The following is a 22,969-nucleotide window of genomic DNA, read 5'->3' as shown; positions in this document are numbered from 1 at the left end:
TTCTCTAGCAGAAATATATACATTTTATTAAATGTACATATTTATTAAAATATATACATTTTACCATTTGGGGTTTTTATTTGAGCATGTGGTCATGTAATAGATTGTGGCCATAAATGAGGGAGTTACATGTGCTATTTAACTGTAGCTGGATTCTCATCACTCCTAATGATGTTCTGAATGTTCATCTTTACTCATCACAGTGGCTGTTTTAAATGCTTCCACTTTTCTTAAACTCCAGTCTTGCCTGGCCTAATCTCTTGTAATTATGACTTTGAAGTGGGAGCCATCTGACAAAGGATAATGTATCTTCTTATCTCCTAGCTTCAAGGCTCCTCTTCCCTTTGCCTATCTAATTCCCATTCCACATTCTCCTTTTGATCTATTACTCCATGAAACCACTCTTTGGAAAAAAGAAATTTGCTGTCACCAGTTTTTACCTTTTCACCCCTGACCTCTTGTAATCTAGTTACTCTTTTACTGCTCTTTTGAAATTAATGTTTTGGTAAATTCCAGGGTGAGTGAATTTTTTCAGTCCTTCTAATTTTTAGCTCCACTTTCTTGACTCTTCCTTCTCCCTTAGCTTTCACAAAACACAACCTGCTTATTCTCTGATTATTCCTCTTTTGACATTGCATCTTTTCTTTTTATACAGATTCATTCTCAAAGTTATTTCCTTAAGCAAATCTCTTTCTCTAGTTTTTCTTCTAAACTATTTTTGCATTATTGATGTCCACCAAATCAGGATCTCCTAGTGTCCAGATCCACAGCTCTAAGCTGCTTCTTATACAGTGAAAACAACAATAATGAAAAAAAAAAAAAAAACTTCCATATACTGTTAGATCTTTTACATATAAGCAATATTTAAGATTCTGCTCTCTTCATCCTATTAGAGGACCAGCACCTTCCCAGTTATCCATACCTAATAAGGTATGGATTAGGTACATTAGGTACATTCTCCTTCCTTAATGTCCCACACTTAATACTACCAATTGAATGGAGAGACAATCTCTCCCATTGAACTTATTTTCTCTTTTCATTCTTATTGCTCTACATTGGCTCAAGCTCTCATTTTTCCCTGTCTATAAAAAAGCATAATGCCATTCAAACTGTTCTCACCTTTATCCTTTTGATATAATAAAACCAGACTAATTTCAAACCAGTAGGAAAATAATCCCACCACTTCCTTGGTAATAAAATCTACAATGGCTCCCTATTTCCTACCAAATTTAGAAGAAAAACCTTCAGACTATAATTGAAAGTCCTCTATTATATTTTATACTCTCCTATACAAAGTAAATTTTCCACTTTATTATTTTTAAAGTAGACCCTTTATTCAGCTCATAGATAATATATTACTAATCTATTGATGCATAGCAAGTCATAAACAGCATAAAATAGCATACATATATTACCTTTCAATTTGTATGGTTTAGGAATCTGGGTATAGTTTAACTGAGTCTGCTCCATCAGACTTTTTTATAAGACTACAAATATTGTCCAAGACTAGAGTCTCATCTGAAGGCTCAGCTGGGGAAGGATCCCTTTCAAAGTTCATTTGTTTGTGTTTTTTGGTATAATTTAGGTTAGCAGATTGTTGAAATGAGGGCCTCAGTTCTTTGCTGGTTGTTGCCTGGGGGCTACCCTCATTCCTTACCATGGGAGCTTCTTGAACATGGCAGTTTTCTTTTTTCAATCAAAACCAGAAAAAGAGAGAATCTTCTCTTTAATACATTCTAATCATAGAAGCGTCCTGGCATCACATCACATTTGTCATATTCTATTGACTACAAGCAATAGTTCGTACTCATAATCAAGAACACACACATTGCAGGGGAGGTAGGGATTGCACAAGAGTGTGAATATCAGGAGACAGAGGTCACTCAAGATCATCTTAGAGGTATCCTGCCTCAAAGAGATTGGATTAGGATATGAATGTAAGCTACAAATGGATAGCAACAGTACTTTAGCACCAGTGAGAGGTCATCTTGACAGACAGTGGATAGGGAAAAAAACCTTTCAATATATAGAGGTTTGGATGGTGCACCTGGTTATCCAGTTTGTATTAAAGAAATGGCCTGAGAATAGATATGTATAGGCTCATACATACTCATATACATGCTGCTGCTAAGTCACTTCAGTCATGTCTGACCCTGTGCAACCCGTAGACAGCAGCCCACCAGGCTGCCCCGTCCCTGGGATTCTCAAGGCAAGAACACTGGAGTAGATTGCCATTTCCTTCTCCAATGCATGAAAGTGAAAAGTGAAAGTGAAATCGCTCAGTCATATCTGACTCTCAGTGACCCCATGGACTGCAGCCTACCAGGTTCCTCTGTCCATGGGATTTTCCAGGCAAGAGTACTGTAGTGGGGTGCCATTGCCTTCTCTGACTCATATACATAGATATGTATATATTCATACAGATGTATGTCTGGCTAGTGGCAAATGACTTGACCAGCTATTCAGGAACCTGGAAGGAAGGTTGGAATAATGAAGACAAAGATCTGGGGCAGAGACATTTGCTTGTACATATGAAAGTAGATATGAAGTTTGAAAATCTTCATACCAAATGTTAATGCCAATCAGAGAGCACCTAAGGCTAAGAAACACTGAAGAACAAAGTAAATGAAAATACTTGGCTAAGCCAGAATTTGTCACTGTCCATCTTGGTGCTGGCATGATGAATAGATGAGTGAAGTGGCATGATGGTAGGATGGAGGCTCTGTATGAATCCAACAACATGGGTTCCAATCCACTGACACTGGTCTACCTACCGTTGCCACAAAATATCAACCCTGTCAGTGACAGAGGTCAAGACTAAGTTCTTTATACGGCATCATCCCTTGAGAAGAACTAACTGGCCACTTGGTGACAAGTAGATAATACCAATACTATATTTCCAAAGTATATGCTGGTATAAAAAGGTTCAAGGAAATATTTATTTATTTATTTATTTATTTTTATACATCTTTTTTTTTTTTATTCCAATTTTATTTTATTTTTAAACTTTACATAATTGTATTAGTTTTGCCAAATATCAAAATGAATCTGCCACAGGTATACATGCGCTCCCCATCCCGAACCCTCCTCCCTCCTCCCTCCCCATACCATCCCTCTGGGCCGTCCGAAAAATCAAATCAACAAAATTAGAAACGAAAATGGAGAGATCACAACAGACAACACAGAAATACAAAGGATCATAAGAGACTACTATCAACAATTATATGCCAATAAAATGGACAACGTGGAAGAAATGGACAAATTCTTAGAAAAGTACAACTTTCCAAAACTGGACCAGGAAGAAATAGAAAATCTTAACAGACCCATCACAAGCATGGAAATTGAAACTGTAATCAAAAATCTTCCAGCAAACAAAAGCCCCGGTCCAGACGGCTTCACAGCTGAATTCTACCAAAAATTTAGAGAAGAGCTAACACCTATCCTGCTCAAACTCTTCAAGGAAATATTTAAATCAATATCTTATGGAAACATTTATAAGATGAATGGGTTTATTAAATTATAGCTTTAACTTACAATTAGAGTTCTAAAATAAATTGAGTTAACTGAAGTGAGATTTAGTTCCATTAATAGGCAAACCATTTCACTGACTTTGAGTAGATTTTTCTCAGTAAAAACTGCCAGCTATTGGAATCTTTAAAATTCCAGAATTGACTATAGTTGGTTATGGCTGAATTTGTTTGAATGGAAATCAAAGAACTGATAAAATTCACAGTGGGGTATTGTAAACATATAAGCACTTTGTTTTTTGAAAAACATAATTATTTGTGAGGTTTTTAGTTGATAAAAATGTAAGTCTCATTTCAAATAATGTGAAATAAAAATCTAGAAAGTCTATTCAGTCTTTTCACTTGATCTATCATCACTTTATATTTTGAATACTTGCTTTTCTATTATATTTGTCAAAATCTTTTCTATTTATCTCTTTCCTGATGCTAAGATAATAAATGGCCAACTTTGACAGCATTATTTTCTAGGCTGAAAGAAAAGTTTATTATTACTCACATCCCTCAATACACTTTCCCTGTTACAATCCAGTGAGTAAAAATATCTAAATCCCCCTGCAAAAGCTCTTTTGAAATTATCTTATTTATTTGTGAATAGGGTGGTTAATTGTTTATATTTTAGGTATAATCTAGAATCAGGGGAAAAAGTCCCTTAAGGTGCCTGGGGTCATTTACATGCCTATACTGAGAAAGAAATCTCTTTGGGACTGGACTATGTAAGACAGCAATGCACACACGTATGCACACGTATCCATTAGGGATTGGTACTGACTGTTGGCTATGGTAACTCAGTTCTCCATTGGCCTCTCCATGGAGTCCTTCATAATTCAGTTTTCTAGACTGAGAAATTTTTTACATGGTGACTGGCTTCCAAGGGAGCCAAAAGACAAGCTCCTAAGACTAGGCCTGGAAATCACACAGTGTAACTTCTATCATACTACCGGTTAGGGCAAGTCACAAGGCTAGTCCAGATTTTAGGGAGGGGAGACAGATTTTATCCCTTGACTAGAAGAGTGGTGACTAAAGGGAAGATTTCACAGGAGGAATTATTCTATCCATCTTTGGAAACAATCTAATCCTTTAAGATTGTAGAGAGTGGCAGGATTTGCTGTGATAGAGTTGTCAGGAGAAGGACTGTCTGAGCAGGTGAAATTAGACTAAGAAGTTGAATGAAATGAGGGAATGAGAATATAAGAGAAGAAAGAATATTCTTGCTAAAGGAATACTGATAGCAAAAGGCCTTGAAGTGGGAACAAGCCTGGTGTGTATTTGGGGACTAAGTTCTGGAGCATTTCAGTATGTAGAGGTTAGGAAGAGCAGGAGGATCCAGCAAAGAATACTCACAAAGGAAGTAGCTGGTGCAGACTATTGACTAGGGAAAGAGTGGTAGGAAAGCACAGGAGTGGGGGAACTGCATGAAGGGAATTAACAGTGATGACAAGCAATGTTGAGAAGTTAAGGAGGATGAATACTGAGGTCTGACTATTGGATGAGTAAGATTTTGAACCCAAGCAGGGCTGTTTCAGTGGAGTGGTGCTTCTAGGAGAGGAAGTGAAAATAGTGTATATCAGTAATACTTTTTCCCCCCCTGAAAACTAGAGCAAAGAAATGGGGCATGTTTTTTGTATATGGGGATGATCCATAGGGAGGAAAAAATGATGGTGTGGGGTGAGGAGGGTGGGATGATGGCAAGAAGCAGTACTTGAGATTGTAAGAGAAATGAGTACAAACACTCAGGCAGACTGTTGGGTCTTAGGGATAAAGGCTTTTGTCTACTCTAGTAAAGTGAAAATTATAATTTGGGTTTAAAACATTTAAGTTGGTAAATTTAATGGTGAAAGAGATAAAATTTTCTACCTTAAAAATTTTTTTTTCTAAAAGTGAAAATAAAAGCAAGGTGCTCAGCTGAGAGTAAAGTAGTAGCATAGGGTTTTGAAATTTTGAGAGATTAAATGAGTACAATAATTTTGGATCAATGAAATGCAAATTGAACTAAATTAGGAGTCACGAGGCAGCAGTAACAGGCCATTTGAGACTTAGTGGTAACAAATTTAAGTAGGCCTGTATAGTTTTCTTCAGCTATGCGCACAATTACCTAGGTGTAACTAGCAGGGTTAGAATGGGTGGCTTTTCACAACTGGGGTTTATCCAGGTGAGACGGAATGAAGGTAAGATGAGGGAGATGAAAACCTCAAGGATATGCAAAAAATAGTTAAAATGATGAATCATATAATGTAAGCAAGGTCAGGGTGGAGGTAATGAAATCAGGACGGTGTTGGGAAGTGTAAAGAAATAGAGTTGGCCAACTTTAAAATCTGATTGGAATGAGACTTTCAATGTTGTAAGAATCCACAATTTATTCCTTCAGAACTCTGAAGATGTGGCAGTCCTTGGAGGGGGCTACCATGAAAAATGAGTGTGGCAACAGGACCCAAATGAGGCAAGAGTCCTAGGATGGGAATGAGGTGGACAATCCTCATTACCAGGATTAAACAAATTTTCAGCGTAAATAAGTGAAAGGATTATGGTTTAATTTAATTTCAGGGAAAGAAACCAATGTAGAATTTCTTACACACATAAATACACATGTGTGTATATATATGTCTCTACATTTCTGGGAAGGGCAGTGAAATTTTGAAAGGGTATGAGGGAATTTTCCCTTTTAAAACCGTTCATGTAAAGCTTAGGCAATTTACAAAATAATTAAAAAGCACAAAAGAAACAAGGCTTTACTGGCTGTATAATGAGTGTAATTTGATACAGAGCATTAAGATATCCAAAGAAAGAATGTCTCAATTTGATGTATGTTGGTTAGTCATGGGAGCCTTTTAAAAAAGTCATAAAGGCATATTTGGCAATTTCCATCCAAGCATTGCCCAGGAGAAAGGACATGAGGCCAACAGACTGAGTATATTGACTCCTTTGGCAAGCCCATTCCTATTTTAAGATGAATTCATCAGCTGTCTGAGTCTACTGCCATTAAAATGTTGGATTCAACTAACTTCTTTGTTTTGATTCCCCATTTACTAAACAACCTTCTGATTATAATTTGTCTTTTCCATGTTTGTGCCTACAAGGACAAAATGTGTTGCTCATATGAGCTTCAAGTATTTTAGTCCCTGTAACAATTATTTCACAATGTAAATTAAGTCACACTCTGGTTTCATTTATCTACCTCAGGAGCTAGGATAATGTGAGTTTGTTCTTGAGAAGTGGATTTGCTTTTGGGATGCAGACAAAATAAAGTTACTAGGCATGTAGAGCTGCAGGCCAATAAATCTACTCAGGTAAAGAATATCACTCTGTGAGGCCTTTTGGGAGGCAGCCAGCTTTTCGCTGGCAAACTCCACTGCAATCACTATGGACCTCATGAACATTCGGAACTCTGGTTCAAATTTGCCCCTTCTGTGATGCCTTCTGTGGGCACTCCATCTACTTTTAACTGTCTGGTAGTGCATTTTATGGATCACACAACCTACTGGATTCACAGAGAGGCTTGCCTATTCACAAGTATAAGCTCCTCAGGAGCACTTTAGATTTCTTCTAATAGGAAGGATATGTGACTGATGTCTATCCTTAGAATTGCCCAAGTTATATCTTCATACTTTTGGTCCAGAAGAAAAGGCTTTAACCATATTTTTCTTCAAAAATAGTATTTCAGGATTCTTACAGACCCCATGTGCAAATTTTCTACTTTTGTGCAGAGGTAGAATGGTTTAGGATATGGGCAAGAATGCTCATCAAGATTTCTGATGTTAATGAAAACAGAAAGTTTGATTCCTGGCATGTGCTAGAAGGCTAAAATGGAAATATTCATCATGCAGTTCTTAATGAGAAAAACCTATGGTAGTTGATATTCCACAAGAATCACTTTTGTCATTATATATGAAAGTCTTGGAAACAACGTAATTTATTATTTAATTCGGACACCTGAGACTGAAAATGTATATTATTAATTATTCCAGGAGAACAGGTATAAATTACAATGGTCTTGAGTAGACGGAGTTGTATGATTACTCTTCCTAGAGGCTCTACTGATAATGAGCCAGAATGGTCAGCACGGTTGTACTCTTCAATAGCCATCATGTGCTGTGGTTGATCAGTGCCTTCATTTCATGTTATGTGCTGTACTGTTTGAAAAACGTTTAAAAAATATCACCCTGGCATATAAGGATAAAGAATTTATAAATAAAAAAAATGTATACCTGACAGCTTGCTTAAGTAGTGAGTGAATGAAATTCACGATAGATATTCTAAGCAATGAAGCACAGGAGAAATAAAGTTTACTGGCAATAAAATTGGTTTGGCTATAAATAATATAATATTATATTCCATAATATATTTTATAACATTTTTAGTTTGTAGAAGAGGGATTCTACTACCCGAAGAGGTTACGTTGAACATATGGTGCTTTGAAGGGAGGGGCTTTTTTTTGTGTGTGTGTGTATATATATATATATATATATATATATATATATATATATATATTATTCTCAAGGTAAACAAATGTTATAATAAAAATTTCCAAAGTGGCATCATAAGTATATTTCATGTAGTGACATTTTTTCAGTCAAAATTTTAAACAAATAGAATCTCATCAAGAAAGTTATAAATAGGTGCTACGTTATTCCTTTACATTGAGTAAAGGAATATTTTACTTACATTATTTTTCTAATTTGTTGATATTGATAACAACAAAATAGTTACTGCTAAAATAGTGTCCTCATAGTAAATTTATGAGTGGAATTAGTGAGTAAAATGGAGGTTACCCTTGTGGCTCCATGGTATAAAGTCAATGCAGGAGACATGGATTCGATCCCTGGTCTGGGAAGATCCCACATGCCGCAGGACAACTAAGTTCTGTGCGTCACAACTCCTGAGCCTGTGCTCTAGAGGCCACAGGCACAGCTGAACCCATGTGCTGCCACTGCTGAAGCCTGCAGGCCCTAGAGCCTGTGCTCCTTTTAAGAGAAGCCTCTACAATGACAAGCCTGTGCAATGCAACAAGAGAATAGCCCCTGTTCGCAGCAACTAGAGAAAACTCTGGATAGCAACAAAGACACAGCACAACCAGATAAATAAATAAAATAATTAAAAAATGAGTAAAGTGAATAAAAACACTTTGGACTTTTAATACACCTTATAAAAATGTTTACAAGAGATCATATTATAATTTAAAAATTTATAGTTAAATTATTATAGTTGTATATAAAAAAGATCACTTAAAATGAGAAATCATTTATAAGATGATATTTGCTTTTTTCAGTATAAATCTTAGGTTATGCCTATGTACCAGACTTTTCATGATTGAACAAACTGCTTTAAAGTTTTAATCAAAATAGTACATACATATTGCTTAAATTAAGCAGATACTGATTTAAACCAGTGCTTTATATTTCTGTTATGATTTTATTAATATCATTTAAAAATAAGGAATCGACTGAATAATATTTTCTTTATTCTATCTTTTTTTTTCCTTGAAATAATAATTATACTAGTTTGCTTTCATTTCTTTGTATTTCTTTCACTGAATCATCCCTAAACACTGCCAGAAGTATACATTTGTCATTATATTAAAATACATTCATTTATCCATAAGTCTATCCTGTGAGTTTCCAGGGGTCTCTGGAGGAGGCATGGGATGACAGTGGCTTATTTCAAGGTAAGTGGCACTGAATACAACAGTGTATGCACAAGACCTTTGAAGGAGGTCTCTATTATTTTCATTCAGTTCAGTTCAGTGGCTCAGTTGTGTCCAACTCTTGGCCACCCCATGAACTGTAGCATGCCAGGCTTCCCTGTTCATCACCACTCCTGGAATTTACTCAAACTCATGTCTATTGAGTCGGTGATGCCATCCAACAATTTCATTCTCTGTTGTCCCCTTTTCCTCCTGCCTTCAATCTTCTCCCAAATCAGGATCTTTTCAATGAGTCATTTCTTCACATCAGGTGGCCAAAGTATTGGAGTTTCAGCTTCAGCATCAGTCCTTCCAATGAACACCCAGGACTGATCTCCTTTAGGATGGACTGGTTGGATCTCCTTGCAGTCCAAGGGCCTCTCGAGAGTCTTCTCCAACACCACAGTTCAAGCGCATCAATTCTTCAGTGCTCAGCTTTCTTTATACTCCAATTCTCATATCCACACATGACCACTGGAAAAACCATAGCTTTGACTAGATGGACCTTTGTTGGCAAAAAATGTCTCTGCTTTTTAAAATGCTGTCTAGGTTGGTCATAACTTTCCTTCCAAGGAGTAAGTGTCTTTTAATTTCATGGCTGCAGTGACCATCTGCAGTGATTTGGGAGCCCCAAAGAATAAAGTCAGCCACTGTTTCTACTGTTTCCCCATCTATTTGCCATGAAGTGACAGAACCAGATCCCGTGATCTTAGTTTTCTAAATGTTGAGCCTTAAGCCAACTTTTTCACTCTCCTCTTCACTTTCATCAAGAGGCTTTTTAGTTCCTCTTCACTTTCTGCCATAAGGGTGGTGTGATCTGCATATCTCACGTTATTGATATTTCTTCTGGCAATCTTGATTCCAGCTTGTGCTTCATCCAGTCCAGCATTTCCCTGCAGTACTCTGCATATAAGTTAAATAAGCAGGGTGACAGTATACAGCCTTGACATACTCCTTTCCCAATTTGGAGCCATTCTGTTGCCCCATGTCCAGTTCTAACAGTTGCTTCCTGACCTGGATACAGATGTCTCAGGAGGCAGGTCAGGTGGTTTGGTATTCCCATCTCTTTCAGGATTTCCACAGTTTGTTGTGATCCTCACAGTCAAAGGTTTTGGCATAGTCAATAAAACAGAAGTATGTTTTTCTGGAACTTGCTTGCTTCTGCTATGATTCAGCAGATGTTGGCACTTTGGTCTCTGGTTCCTCTGCTTTTTCTTAATCCCTCTGGAACATCTGGAAGATCAAGGTTCACTTAGTGTTGAAGCCTGGCTTAGAGAATTTTGAGCATTACTTTTTTAGTGTGTGAGATGAGTGTAATCGTGCGGTAGTTTGAGCATTCTATGGCATTGCCCTTCCTTGGAATTGGAATGAAAACTAACCTTTTCCAGTCCTGTGGCCACTGCTGAGTTTTCCAAATTTGCTGGCATAATGAATGTAGCACTATCACAGCATCATCTTTTAAGATTTGAAATAGCTCAACTGGTATTACATCCCCTCCACTAGCTTTGTTCATAGTGATGCTTCCTAAGGCCCACTTGACTTTGCATTCAAGGATGTCTGGCTCTAGATGAGTGCTCACACCATCGTGATTATCTGGGTCGTGAAGAACTTTTTTTGTATATTCTTGCCATCTCTTCTTAATATCTTCTGCTTCTGTTAGGGCCATGACATTTCTGTACTTTATTGTGCCCATCTTCGCATGAAATGTTCCTTTGGTATCTCGAATTTTCTTGAAGAGATCGCTAGTCTTTCCCATTCTGTTGTTCTCCTCTACTTCTTTGCATTGATGACTGAGGAAGACTGTCTTATCTCTCCTTGTTATTCTTTGGAAATCTGTATTCAAATGGGTATATCTTTCTTTTTCTCCTTTGCCTTTTGCTTCTCTTCTTTTCACAGCTATTTGTAAGGCTTCCTCAGACAACCATTTTGCCTTTTTGCATTTCCTTTTCTTTGGGATGATCTTGATCACTGCCTCCTATACAATGTCATGAATCCCCGTCCATAGTTCTTTAGGCACTCTATCAGATCTAATCCCTTGAATCTGTTTGTCACTTCCACTGTATAATCCTAAGGGTTTTGATTTGGGTCATAGCTGAGTGGTATAGTGTTTTTCCCCACTTTCTTCAATTTAAGTCTGACTGTGGCAATAGGGAGTTCATGATCTGAGCCATAGTCATCTCTTGGTATTGTTTTTGCTGACTGTATAGAGCTGCTCCTTCTTTGGCTGCAAAGAATATAATCAATCTGATTTTGATATTGACCATATGATGATGTTCATGTGTAGACTCTTCTCTTGTGTTGCTATAACCGGTGCCTTCTCTTGGCAAAACTCTATTAGCCTTTGCCCTGCTTCATTCTGTACTCCAAGGCCAATTTTGTCTGTCACTCCAGGTATTTTTTCACTTCCTACTTCTGCATTCCCCTCCCCTATGATGAAAAGAATTTTTTTTTTGGGTGTTAGTTCTACAAGTAAACAGAGATCATTCTGTTGTTTTTGAGATTGCATCCAAGTATTGCATTTCAGACTCTTTTGTTGACTATGATGGTTACTCCATTTCTTCTAAAGGATTCTTGCCCACAAGAGTAGATATGATGGTCATCTGAGTTAAACTCACTGATTCCAGTCCATTTTAGATTGCTGATTCCTAAAACGTCAATGTTCACTCTTGCTGTCTCCCGTTTGACCTCTTCCAATTTGCCTTGATTCACGGACCTAACATTCCATGTTCCTGTGTAATATTGCTCTTTACAGCATAGGACTTTACTTCCATCACCAGTAACATCCGCAACTGGGTGTTGTTTTTGCTTTGGCTCCGTCTCTTGATTCTGGAGTTATTTCTCCACTGATCTCCAGTAGCATTTCTCCACTGACCTATCGACCTGGGGAGTCCTTCTTTCAGTGTCCTATCTTTTCACCTTTCATACTGTTCATGGGGTTCTCAAGGCAAGAATAATGAAGTGGTTTGCCATTCCCTTCTCCAGCTGACCACATTTTGCCAGAACTCTCCACCATGACCCATCTGTCTTGGATGCCCTACATGGTATGTCTGATAGTTTCACTGAGGTAGACAAGGCTGTTGTCCATGTGATCAGATTGGTTACTTTTCTCTGATTGTGGTTTTCCTTCTGTCTGCCATCTGATGGAGAAAGATAAGGGGCTTATGGAAGCTTCCTAATGGGAGAGACTGACTGACAGGGAAACTGGGTCTTGTTCTGATGGACAGGGCCATGCTCAGTAAGTGTTTAATCTAATTTTCTGTTGATGGGTGGAGCTATATTCCTTCCTTGTTATTTGACCTGAGGCCAAATTATGGTGGAGGTAATGAAGACAATGACAACCTCCTTCAAATGGTCCCATCCATGCACTCCTACACTCAGTGCCCCCAACCCTGCAGCAGGCCACTGCTGACCCACGCCTCCACCAGAGACTCCTGAACACTCATGGGCAAGTAGGGTCAGTCTCTTGTAGAGTCACTGTTCCTTTCTCCTGGGTCTGGTGCACAGAAAGTTTTGTTTGTACCCTCCAAGAGTCTGTTTCCTCAGTCCTGTGTAAGTTCTGCTAGCTCTCTGGTGGGGTTAATGGTAACCTTCTCCAAGGGGGTTTATGCCATACCCGGGTCCACTGCACCTGGAGCTCCTGCCCCAGCAGCAGTCCACTGTTGACCTGTACCTCCACAGGAGCCTCTCAAACACAATTCTGGCTCAGTCTCTGTGGGGTCTCAGGGTTCTGGCGTGCACAAGGTTTGCTTGAGTCCCCTGAGTGTCTCTGGCAGGTATGGGGTTTGATTCTAAAAGGATTTTGCCCCTCCTACCATCTTTCTGGGGCTTCTCCTTTGCCCTTGGACATGGGGTATTTCCTCAAAGTTGCTCTAGCGCCACACAGCCACTGCTCTGTGAACAGTATGAAAAGGCAAAAAGATATGACACTGAAAGATGAACTCCCCAGATCTGTAAGTGCCCAATATGCTACTGGAAAGGGTGGAGAAATAACCCCAGAAAGAATGATGAGACAGAACCAAAGTGAAAACAACACCCAGTTGTGGATGTGACTGGTGATGTAAGTAAAGTCCAATGCTGTAAAGAACAATACTACATAGGAACCTGGAATGCTAGGTCCATGAATTAAGGTAAATTAGAAGTGGTCAAACAGGAGATGGCAAGAGTGAAAATCGACATTTTAGGAATCAGTGAAGGAAAATGGATTGCAATGGGAGAATTTAATTCAGGTGATCATTATATCTACTACTGTGGGCGAGAATCCCTTAGAAGAAATGAAGTAGCCATCATAGTCAACAGGAGTCCAAAATGCAGTACTTGGGTGGAATCTCAAAAATGACAGAATGATCTCTGTTCATTTCTAAGACAAACTGTTCAATATCACAGTAATCCAAGTCTATGCCCCAAGCAGTGATGCTGAAGAAACTGAAGTTGAACAGCTCTATAAAGATGTACAAGACCTTCTAGAACTAACTACCAAAAAAGATGTCCTTTTCATCATAGAGGACTGAAATCAAAAATAGAAAGTCAAGTGATACCTGGAGTGACAGGCAAATTTAACTTTGAGGTACAAAATGAAGCAGGGCAGGGGCTAACAGAATTATGGCCAGAAACTGCATTGGTTATAGCAAACACCCATTCCAACATGAAAAGACAACTCTACACATAGACATCACCAGAAGGTCAATACTGAAATCAGATTGATTATATTCTTTGCAGCCAAAGATGGAGAAGCTCTATACAGTCAGCAAAAACAAGACTGGGAGCTGACTGTGGCTCAAATCATGAACTCCTTATTGCCACATTCAGACTTAAATTGAAGAAAGTGGGGGAAAAACACTATACCACTCAGCTATGACCCAATCAAAACCCTTAAGATTATACAGTGGAAGTGACAAACAGATTCAAGGGATTAGATCTTATAGACAGAGTGCCTGAAGAACTATGGATGGGGGTCCGTGACATTGTACAGGAGGCGTGATTAAGACCATCCCCAAGTAAAAAAAATGCAAAAAGGCAAAATAGTTGTCTGAGGAAGCCTTACAAATAGCTGTGAAAAGAAGAGAAGCAAAAGGCAAAGGAGAAAAAGAAAGATATACCCATTTGAATACAGATTTACAAAGAATAACAAGGAGAGACAAGACAGTCTTCCTCAGTCATCAATGCAAAGAAGCAGAGGAGAACAACAGAATGGGGAAGACTAGTGATCTCTTCAAGAAAATTCAAGACACCAAGGGAACATTTCATGCAAAGATGGGCTTGATAAAGTACAGAAATGGCATGGCCCTAACAGAAGCAGAAGATATTAAGAAGAGGTGGCAAGAATGCACAAAAGAACTATACAAAAAAGATCTTCATGACCCAGATAATCATGATGGTGTGAGCACTCATCTAGAGCCAGACATCCTTGAATGCAAAGTCAAGTGGGCCTTAGGAAGCATCACAACGAAAAAGCTGGTGGAGGGGATGGAATTCCAGTTGAGCTATTTCAAATCTTAAAAGATGATGCTGTGAAAGTGCTACACTCATTATGCCAGCAAATTTGGAAAACTCAGCAGTGGCCACAGGACTGGAAAAGGTTAGTTTTCATTCCAATTCCAAGGAAGGGCAATACCAAAGAATGTTCAAACTACCACACAATCGCACATGCTAGCAAAGTAATGCTCAAAATTATCTAAGCCAGACTTCAACAGTAAGTGAACCTTGAACTTCCAGATGTTCCAGCAGGATTAGAAAAAGCAGAGGAACCAGAGACGAAAGTGCCAACATCTATTGGATCATAGCAGAAGCAAGCAAGTTCCATAAAAACATATACTTCTGTTTTATTGACTATGCCAAAGCCTTTGACTGTGAGGATCACAACAAACTGTGGAAATCCTGAAAGAGATGGGAATACCAAACCACATGACCTGCCTCCTGAGACATCTGTATGCAGGTCAGGAAGCAACAGTTAGAACTAGATGTGAAACAACAGACTGGTTCCAAATTGGGAAAGGAGTACGTCAAGGCTGTATATTGTCACCCTGCTTATTTAACTTATTTGCAGAGTACATCATGAGAAACGCCAGGCTGGAAGAAGAACAGGCTGGAATCAAGATTGCCAGGAGAAATATCAGTATCATGAGATATGCAGATGACACCACTGTTATGGCAGAAAGTGAAGAGGAACTAAAGAGCCTTTTGATGGAGGTGAAGGAGGAGTGTGAAAAAGCTGGCTTAAAGCTCAACATTTAGAAAACTAAGATCATGGCATCCGGTTCTGTCACTTCATGGCAAATAGATGGGGAAACAGTGGAAACAGTGGCTGACTTTATTCTTTTGGGCTCCCAAATCACTGCAGGTGGTCACTGCAGCCATGAAATTAGATGCTTACTCCTTGGAAGGAAAGTTATGAGCATTCTAGACAGCATATTAAAAAGTAGAGGTGTTACTTTGCCAAAAATGGTCCATCTAGTCAAAGCTATGGTTTTTCCAGTAGTCATGTATGGATATGAGATTTGGACTATAAAGAAAGCTGCATGCCGAAGAATTGATGCTTTTGAACTGTGGTGTTGGAGAAGACTCTTGAGAGGCCCTTGGACAGCAAGGAGATCCAACCAGTCCATCCTAAAGGAGATCAGTCCTGGGTGTTCATTGGAAGGGCTGATGCTGAAGCTGAAACTCCAATACTTTGGCCACCTGATGTGAACAGCTGACTCATTTGAAAAGACCCTGATGCTGGGAAAGATTGAAGGCAGGAGGAGAGGGGACAACAGACGATGAGATGGTTAGATGGCATCACCGACTCAATGGACGTGAGTTTGAGTAAATTCCAGGAGTTGGTGATGGACAGGGAGGCCTGGCGTGCTGCAGTCCATGGGGTTGCAAAGAGTCGGACACAACTGAGTGACTGACCTGAACTGAAATTGATTCCATTTTTTTTTTGTGCTGTCATTTATCACTTATTGATCTTTTTTCCAGCTACTAAAATGTTATTCACAATTCTTATTTTCCATATGTTTAGATTTTTATGCCTTTGAACAATTTTTTTATACTTGTGAGTTTTTGGACCCAGCAGTTTATGGAGATGTTTAAGATGTTTTCATATGAGAGATAGTTAAAGCTTTTCAGGAAAAAAAATATCCTTTTTATTTATTCTGAGAGCATTATAATATGCTATCCTTCTGTGTTTTAGGAAGAAAAATAAACTAGGATAATAATTCTCCATGTGTATGGCAAATAAAAACTCCTTTGGGAGATTTAGTTGCAAAAGAGTGAGAGACAACTTAGCAACTAACAACAACAACAGCAGGGAGGTTTTAAAAAAAGAGTGGAATTTTACACCCTATTTCTGTAGTTTCTGATTTAGTAGGTCTGAGACAGGCACCTGAGTTATTTATTTTCTAAACAATAATCCCAGAATAATTCTGACGCTGCTATTTTACAAATTCCAGTTGAGATGTAATGAACTATGGGTAGATTTTTTAACAAAAATAAATGAAAACCATATCTATATGTCTGTGAAGTTTATTGATAATTGAAATTATATTGCTGAGCTTTATATATGTATGTGTAATAAATATATTTATGAATACTTTATATATTATACATATTAATATATTTACACATACATGTTTTGAACAACCTACTTTCTGTCAACCTTACTTCCATTTTAAGAGTCTGCGGGAGAACAGCTTTAGCCCCTCAGTGGTTGGTCCTACTCCTTCAGTGGTCGGAGCTGTGGAGCCGCAGACAGTCATTGCTGACGCTGAGGCTTGTCTCCAGTGGGGAGCTGTGGGTGGGCACAGAGGATACCTGCTCCTTCAGACCTGTCTGTGACCTCGGGTGCAATAGCAGTGACCTGGGAAGCTGACAATACCCCCCGGTAACAGCCTTTCCAGACCGGCCTGCTCTTCCTTTCCATTTCTTCCAGGTCTCTGTGGAAGTGGTGATCCAACTGACCTCTCAGGCTTAGCGATAAGACATCCTTCCGCGCACACACAGAACTTTCTTGGCTGGCCTCCCTCATGTCGTCAGACCTCCAAGAGAGCGCCCCTCTCCACCTGCTGTTATTGTCTGGGGATGATGGCTGTATCCACATGGCGCTGAGGGGAGTCTGTGTCACAAAGGGTGAGGTGGGCGGGTTAAATAAGAACCTCATACAGTGGAAGTGAGATTTAAGGTCCTAGATCTTATCATATCTGTCTATCGATAGAGTGCCTCATGAACTATCGAATGAGGTTCGTGACATTGTACAGGAGACAGGGATCAAGACCATCCCCATGGAAAAGAAATGCAAAGAAGCAAAATGGCTGTTTGGGGAGGCCTTACAAATAGCTGTGAAAGAAGAGAAGTGAAAAGCAAAGGAGAAAAGAAAAGATATAAGCATCTGAATGCAGAGTTCCAAAGAATAGCAAGAAGAGATAAGAAAGCCTTCCTCAGCAATAAATGGAAAGAAATAGAGGAAAACAACAGAATGGGAAAGCTTAGAGATCTCTTCAAGAAAATTAGAGATATCAAGGGAACATTTCATGCAAAGATGGGCTCGATAAAGGACAGAAATGGTATGGACCTAACAGAAGCAGAAGATATTAAGAAGAGGTGGCAAGAATACACAGAAGAACTGTACAAAATAGATCTTCATGACCCAGATAATCATGATGGTGTGATCACTGACCTAGAGCCAGACATCCTGGAATGTGAAATCAAGTGGGCCTTAGAAAGCATCACTACAAACAAAGCTAGTGGAGGTGATGGAAGTCCAGTTGAACTATTTCAAATTCTGAAAGATGATTCCGTGAAAGTGCTGCACTCAATATACCAGCAAATTTGGAAAACTCAGCAGTGGCCACAGGACAGGAAAAGGTCAGTTTTCATTCCAATCCCAAAGAAAGGCAATGCCAAAGAATGCTTAAACTACTGCACAATTGCACTCATCTCACATGCTAGTAAAGTAATGCTCAAAATTCTCCAAGCCAGGCTTCAGCAATACGTGAACCGTGAACTTCCTGATGTTCAAGCTGGTTTTAGAAAAGGCAGAGGAACCAAAGATGTAATTGCGAACATCCTCTGGATCATTGAAAAAGCAAGAGAGTTCCAGAAAAACATCTACTTCTGCTTTGTTGACTATGCCAAAGCCTTTGACTGTGTGGATCACAATAAACTGTGGAAAATTCTGAAAGAGATGGGAATACCAGACCACCTGACCTGCCTCTTGAGAAATCGGTATGCAGGTCAGGAAGCAACAGTTAGAACTGGACATGGAACAACAGACTGGTTCCACATAGGAAAAGGAGTATGTCAAGGCTGTATATTGTCACCCTGCTTATTTAACTTATATGCAGATTGCATCATGAGAAACGCTGGACTGGAAGAAGTACAAACTGGGATCAAGATTGTCTGGAGAAATGTCAATAACCTCAGATATGCCGATGACACCACCCTTATGGCAGAAAGTGAAGAGGAACTAAAAAGCCTCTTGATGAAAGTGAAAGTGGAGAGTGAAAAAGTTGGCTTAAAGCTCAACATTCAGAAAACGAAGATCATGGCAACCAGTCCCATCACTTCATGGGAAATAGATGAGGAAACAGAGGAAACAGTGTCAGACTTTATTTTTTTGGGCTCCAAAATCACTGCAGATAGTGACTGCGGCCATGAAATTAAAAGACGCTTACTCCTTGGAAGGAAAATTATGACCAACCTAGATAGCATGTTGAAAAGCAGAGACATTACTTTGCCAACAAAGGTCTGTCTAGTCAAGGCTATGGTTTTTCCTGTGGTCATGTATGGATGTGAGAGTTGGACTGTGAAGAAGGCTGAGTGCCGAAGAATTGATGCTTTTGAACTGTGGTGTTGGAGAAGACTCTTGAGAGTCCCTTGGACTGCAAGGAGATCCAACCAGTCCATTCTGAAGGAGATCAGCCCTCGGATTTCTTTGGAAGGAATGATACTAAAGCTGAAACTCCAGTACTTTGGCCACCTCATGCGAAGAGTTGACTCATTGGAAAAGACTCTGATGCTGGGAGGGATTGGGGGCAGGAGGAGAAGGGGACGACAGAGGGTGAGATGGCTGGATGGCATCACTGACTCCATGGATGTGAGTCTGAGTGAACTCCAGGAATTGGTGATGGACAGGGAGGCCTGGCGTGCTGCGATTCATGGGGTCTCAAAGAGTCGGACACGACTGAGCGACTGAACTGAACTGAACTGTGAGAAGCTGGTGGTCAGCCCTGGGATCGGTAGCTGCCTGTATCTGGGGCTCCAGAATGGTTGCCTGTATCTTGTTAGTGAAGGTTCTAGAAGTGAGGCGGCCAGTAATAGGAGCAGCAAATTTCAGCACAGCTCGCTGGCCGGTATCCTGAAGTATATATGATACTGGCATCAGCCGGTTTTAAATGGCAACAATGCATAAGCTGCTGGAAGAAGCCTGTTTGTGTTCTCTTCAGATTTATGAAGTAGATATCCTCACTTTTCCTTTTGTAGATGATTGTTCCATTTAGAAATCAAGGTAGGTGCCACCTCAGTAGCTTCCTGCTGCAAAATTTGAGGACTTCCTGCTCCTTTATTTGCAGGGTATCAGGGGCTCAGGACATTGAGAAAATTTTCATTTACGTTATGGCAGGAGTCTGGAACAACGCCTTCTTTCTCCATTCTGGGTGGTATGCAAAGGCTTGGCCACATTTATCTTGAAGCTTGGCTGTGGCAATTATTTTGTTCATCAATATTCACTTCTGTACCGCTGGGTTAGAGGAGAATTGTATTTATACAGCCCTCTTAGTGTTAAACGTGACCTTTAGCAAAATAATAATAATGACGTTAATGAGGTTAAAATAAGGGTTCAGTTCGGTTCGGTTCAGTTCAGTCGCTCAGTCGTGTCTGACTCTTTGTGACCCAATGAATCGTAGCACGCCAGACCTCCCTGTCGATCACCAACTCCCAGAATCCACCCAAACTCATGTACATCCAGTCGGTGATGCCATCCAGCCATCTCATCCTCTGTCATCCCCTTCTCCTCCTGCCCCCAATCCCTCCCAGCATCAGGGTCTTTTCCAGTGAGTCAACTCTTCGCATGAGGTGACCAAAGTATTGGAGTTTCAGCCTCAGCATCAGTCCTTCCAGTGAACACCCAGGACTGGTCTCCTTTAGGATGGACTGGTTGGATTTCCTTGCAGTCCAAGGGACTCTTAAGAGTCTTCTCCAACACCACAGTTCAAAAGCATCAATTCTTCGGTGCTCAGCTTTCTTCACAGTCCAACTCTCACATCCATACATGACCACTGGAAAAACCAAAGCCTTGACTAGATAGACCTTTGTTGGCAAAGCAAAGCCTCTGCTTCTAAATATGCTGTCTAGGTTGGTCATAACTTTCCTTCCCAGGAGTAAGCGTCTTTTAATTTCATGGCTGCAGTCACCATCTGCAGTGATTGTGGAGCCCCCCAAAATAAAGTCGGACACTGTTTCCAGTGTTTCCCCATCTATTTGCCATAAAGTGATGGGACTGGTTGCCATGATCTTCGTTTTCTGAATGTTGAGCTTTAAGCCAACTTTTTCACTCTCCACTTTCACTTTCATCAAGAGGCTTTTTAGTTCCTCTTCACTTTCTGCCATAAGGGTGGTGTCATCTGCATATCTGAGGTTATTGATATTTCTCCTGGCATTCTTGATTCCAGTTGTGCTTCTTCCAGCCCAGCGTTTCTCCTAATGCACTCTGCATATAAGTTAAATAAGCAGGGTGACAATATACAGCCTTGACGTACTCCTTTTCCTATTTGAAACCAGTCTGTTGTTCCATTACCAGTTCTAACTGTTGCTTCCTGACCTGCATATAGGTTTCCCAAGAGGCAGGTCGGGTAGTCTGGTATTCCCATCTCTTTCAGAATTTTCCACAGTTTATTGTGATCCACACAGTCAAAAGCTTTGGCATAGTCAATAAAGCAGAAATAGATGTTTTTCTGGAAACTTCTTGCTTTTTTGTCGATCCAGCAGATGTTGGCAATTTGATCTCTGGTTCCTTTGCCCTTTCTAAAACCAGCTTGAACATCTGGAAGTTCACAGTTCACGTATTGCTAAAGCCTGACTTGGAGAATTTTGAGCATTACTAGCCTGTGAGATAAGTGCAATTGTGCAGTTTTGAGCATTCTTTGGCATTGCCTTTCTTTGGGATTGGAATGAAAACTGACCTTTTCCAATCCTGTGGCCACTGTTGAGTTTTCCAAATTTGCTGGCATATTGAGTGCAGCACTTTCACAGCATCATCTTTTAGAATTTGAAATAGCTCCACTGGAATTCCATCACCTCCACTAGCTTTATTCATAGTGATGCTTTCTAAGCCCATTTGACTTCACATTCCAGGATGTCTGGCTCTAGGTGAGTGATCACACTATCGTGAATATCTGGGTCGTGAAGATCTTTTTTGTACAATTCTTCTGTGTAGTCTTGCCACCTCTTCTTAAGATCTTCTGCTTCTGTTAGGGCCATAGCATTTTTGTCCTTTATAGAGCCCATCTTTGCTTGAAATGTCCCTTGGTATCTCTAATTTTCTTGAAGTGATCTCTAGTCTTTCCCATTCTGTTGTTTTCCTCTATTTCTTTGCATTGATCGCTGAGGAAGGTTTTCTTATCTCTCCTTGTACTCTTTGGAACTCTGCATTCAATTGGGAATATCTTTCTTTTTCTCCTTTGCTTTTGGCTTCTCTTGTTTTCACAGTATTTGGAAGGCCTCCTCAGACAGCCATTTTGCTTTTTTGAATTCTTTTCCATGGGGATGGTCTTGATCCCTGTCTCCTGTATAATGTCATGAACCTCTGTCCATAGTTCATCAGGCACTCTGTCTATCAGATCCAGTCCCTTAAGTCTTTCTCACTTCCACTGTATACTCATAAGGGATTTGATTTAGATCATACCTGAATGGTCTAGTGGTTTTCCCTACTTTCTCAATTTAAGTCTGAATTGGGCAATAAGGTGTTCATGATCTGAGCCACAGTCAGCTCCCAATCTTGTTTTTGCTGACTGTAGTGTCTATTTCAATTGTTGGTTAATTTTTGTAACACACTAGGAACTGTGAAAAGGGTAGATAAATCCTCGTTAGTATTCAACCTGAAGGATGACATGTCCATGACAGCTCTAGAATAGCCAGCATTTTGAATTTTGAGTGTTTGTTCTTTTGCCTTTTATACTTGAAACCATTCATTGGTTTCTATTTTTGTGGCATTTTACTTTAATTGCATTTTACTCCTACAGCAGTCATGGAGTCTCCTTATAAACCACTGTGGTTGCTTTGGATGATGAACGACAATATCTTTGAGGAGATTTCAAGCTTTTCTATTTCCCTAGTAAATATGAAATACTCTACATATGCTAAGTCTGTCAATTTCAAACATCTTCAATTCAGTTAAGATCTATCTAGGTCTGGCTGCTATAACAAAGTACCATAGGCTGAGTGACTTTTGAACAACATCAGTTTGCTTCTCACAGTTCTGAAGGCTCAAAATCCAACATAAGGGGGCCAGGGCTGTTGAATTCTCATGAGGACCCTCTTTCAGGTTGCAGACTGCTAGCTTATATCTTCACATCATAGAAAGAAAGTGAGCTAGCTCTCTGAGCATCTTTTAGTAAAGACACTATTTCGATTTATGAAGGCTTCACCCAGTACCCTGATTACCTTCTAAAGGTCCCCTTCTAAATACTGTCACATTGGAATTAGGGTTTCAGCAGATAAATTTTGGGGGACACAAATATCCAGTCCATTGCAAGATCCATTTAGACATTTTCGCTTGATGAAATAATAAACA

Source organism: Bos indicus x Bos taurus, chromosome 2 (assembly GCF_003369695.1).
Source record: "Bos indicus x Bos taurus breed Angus x Brahman F1 hybrid chromosome 2, Bos_hybrid_MaternalHap_v2.0, whole genome shotgun sequence".
Classification (NCBI taxonomy): Eukaryota; Metazoa; Chordata; class Mammalia; order Artiodactyla; family Bovidae; genus Bos; species Bos indicus x Bos taurus.
The sequence above is the reverse complement of the archived record's forward strand: the minus strand, read 5'-3'. Positions refer to the sequence as shown.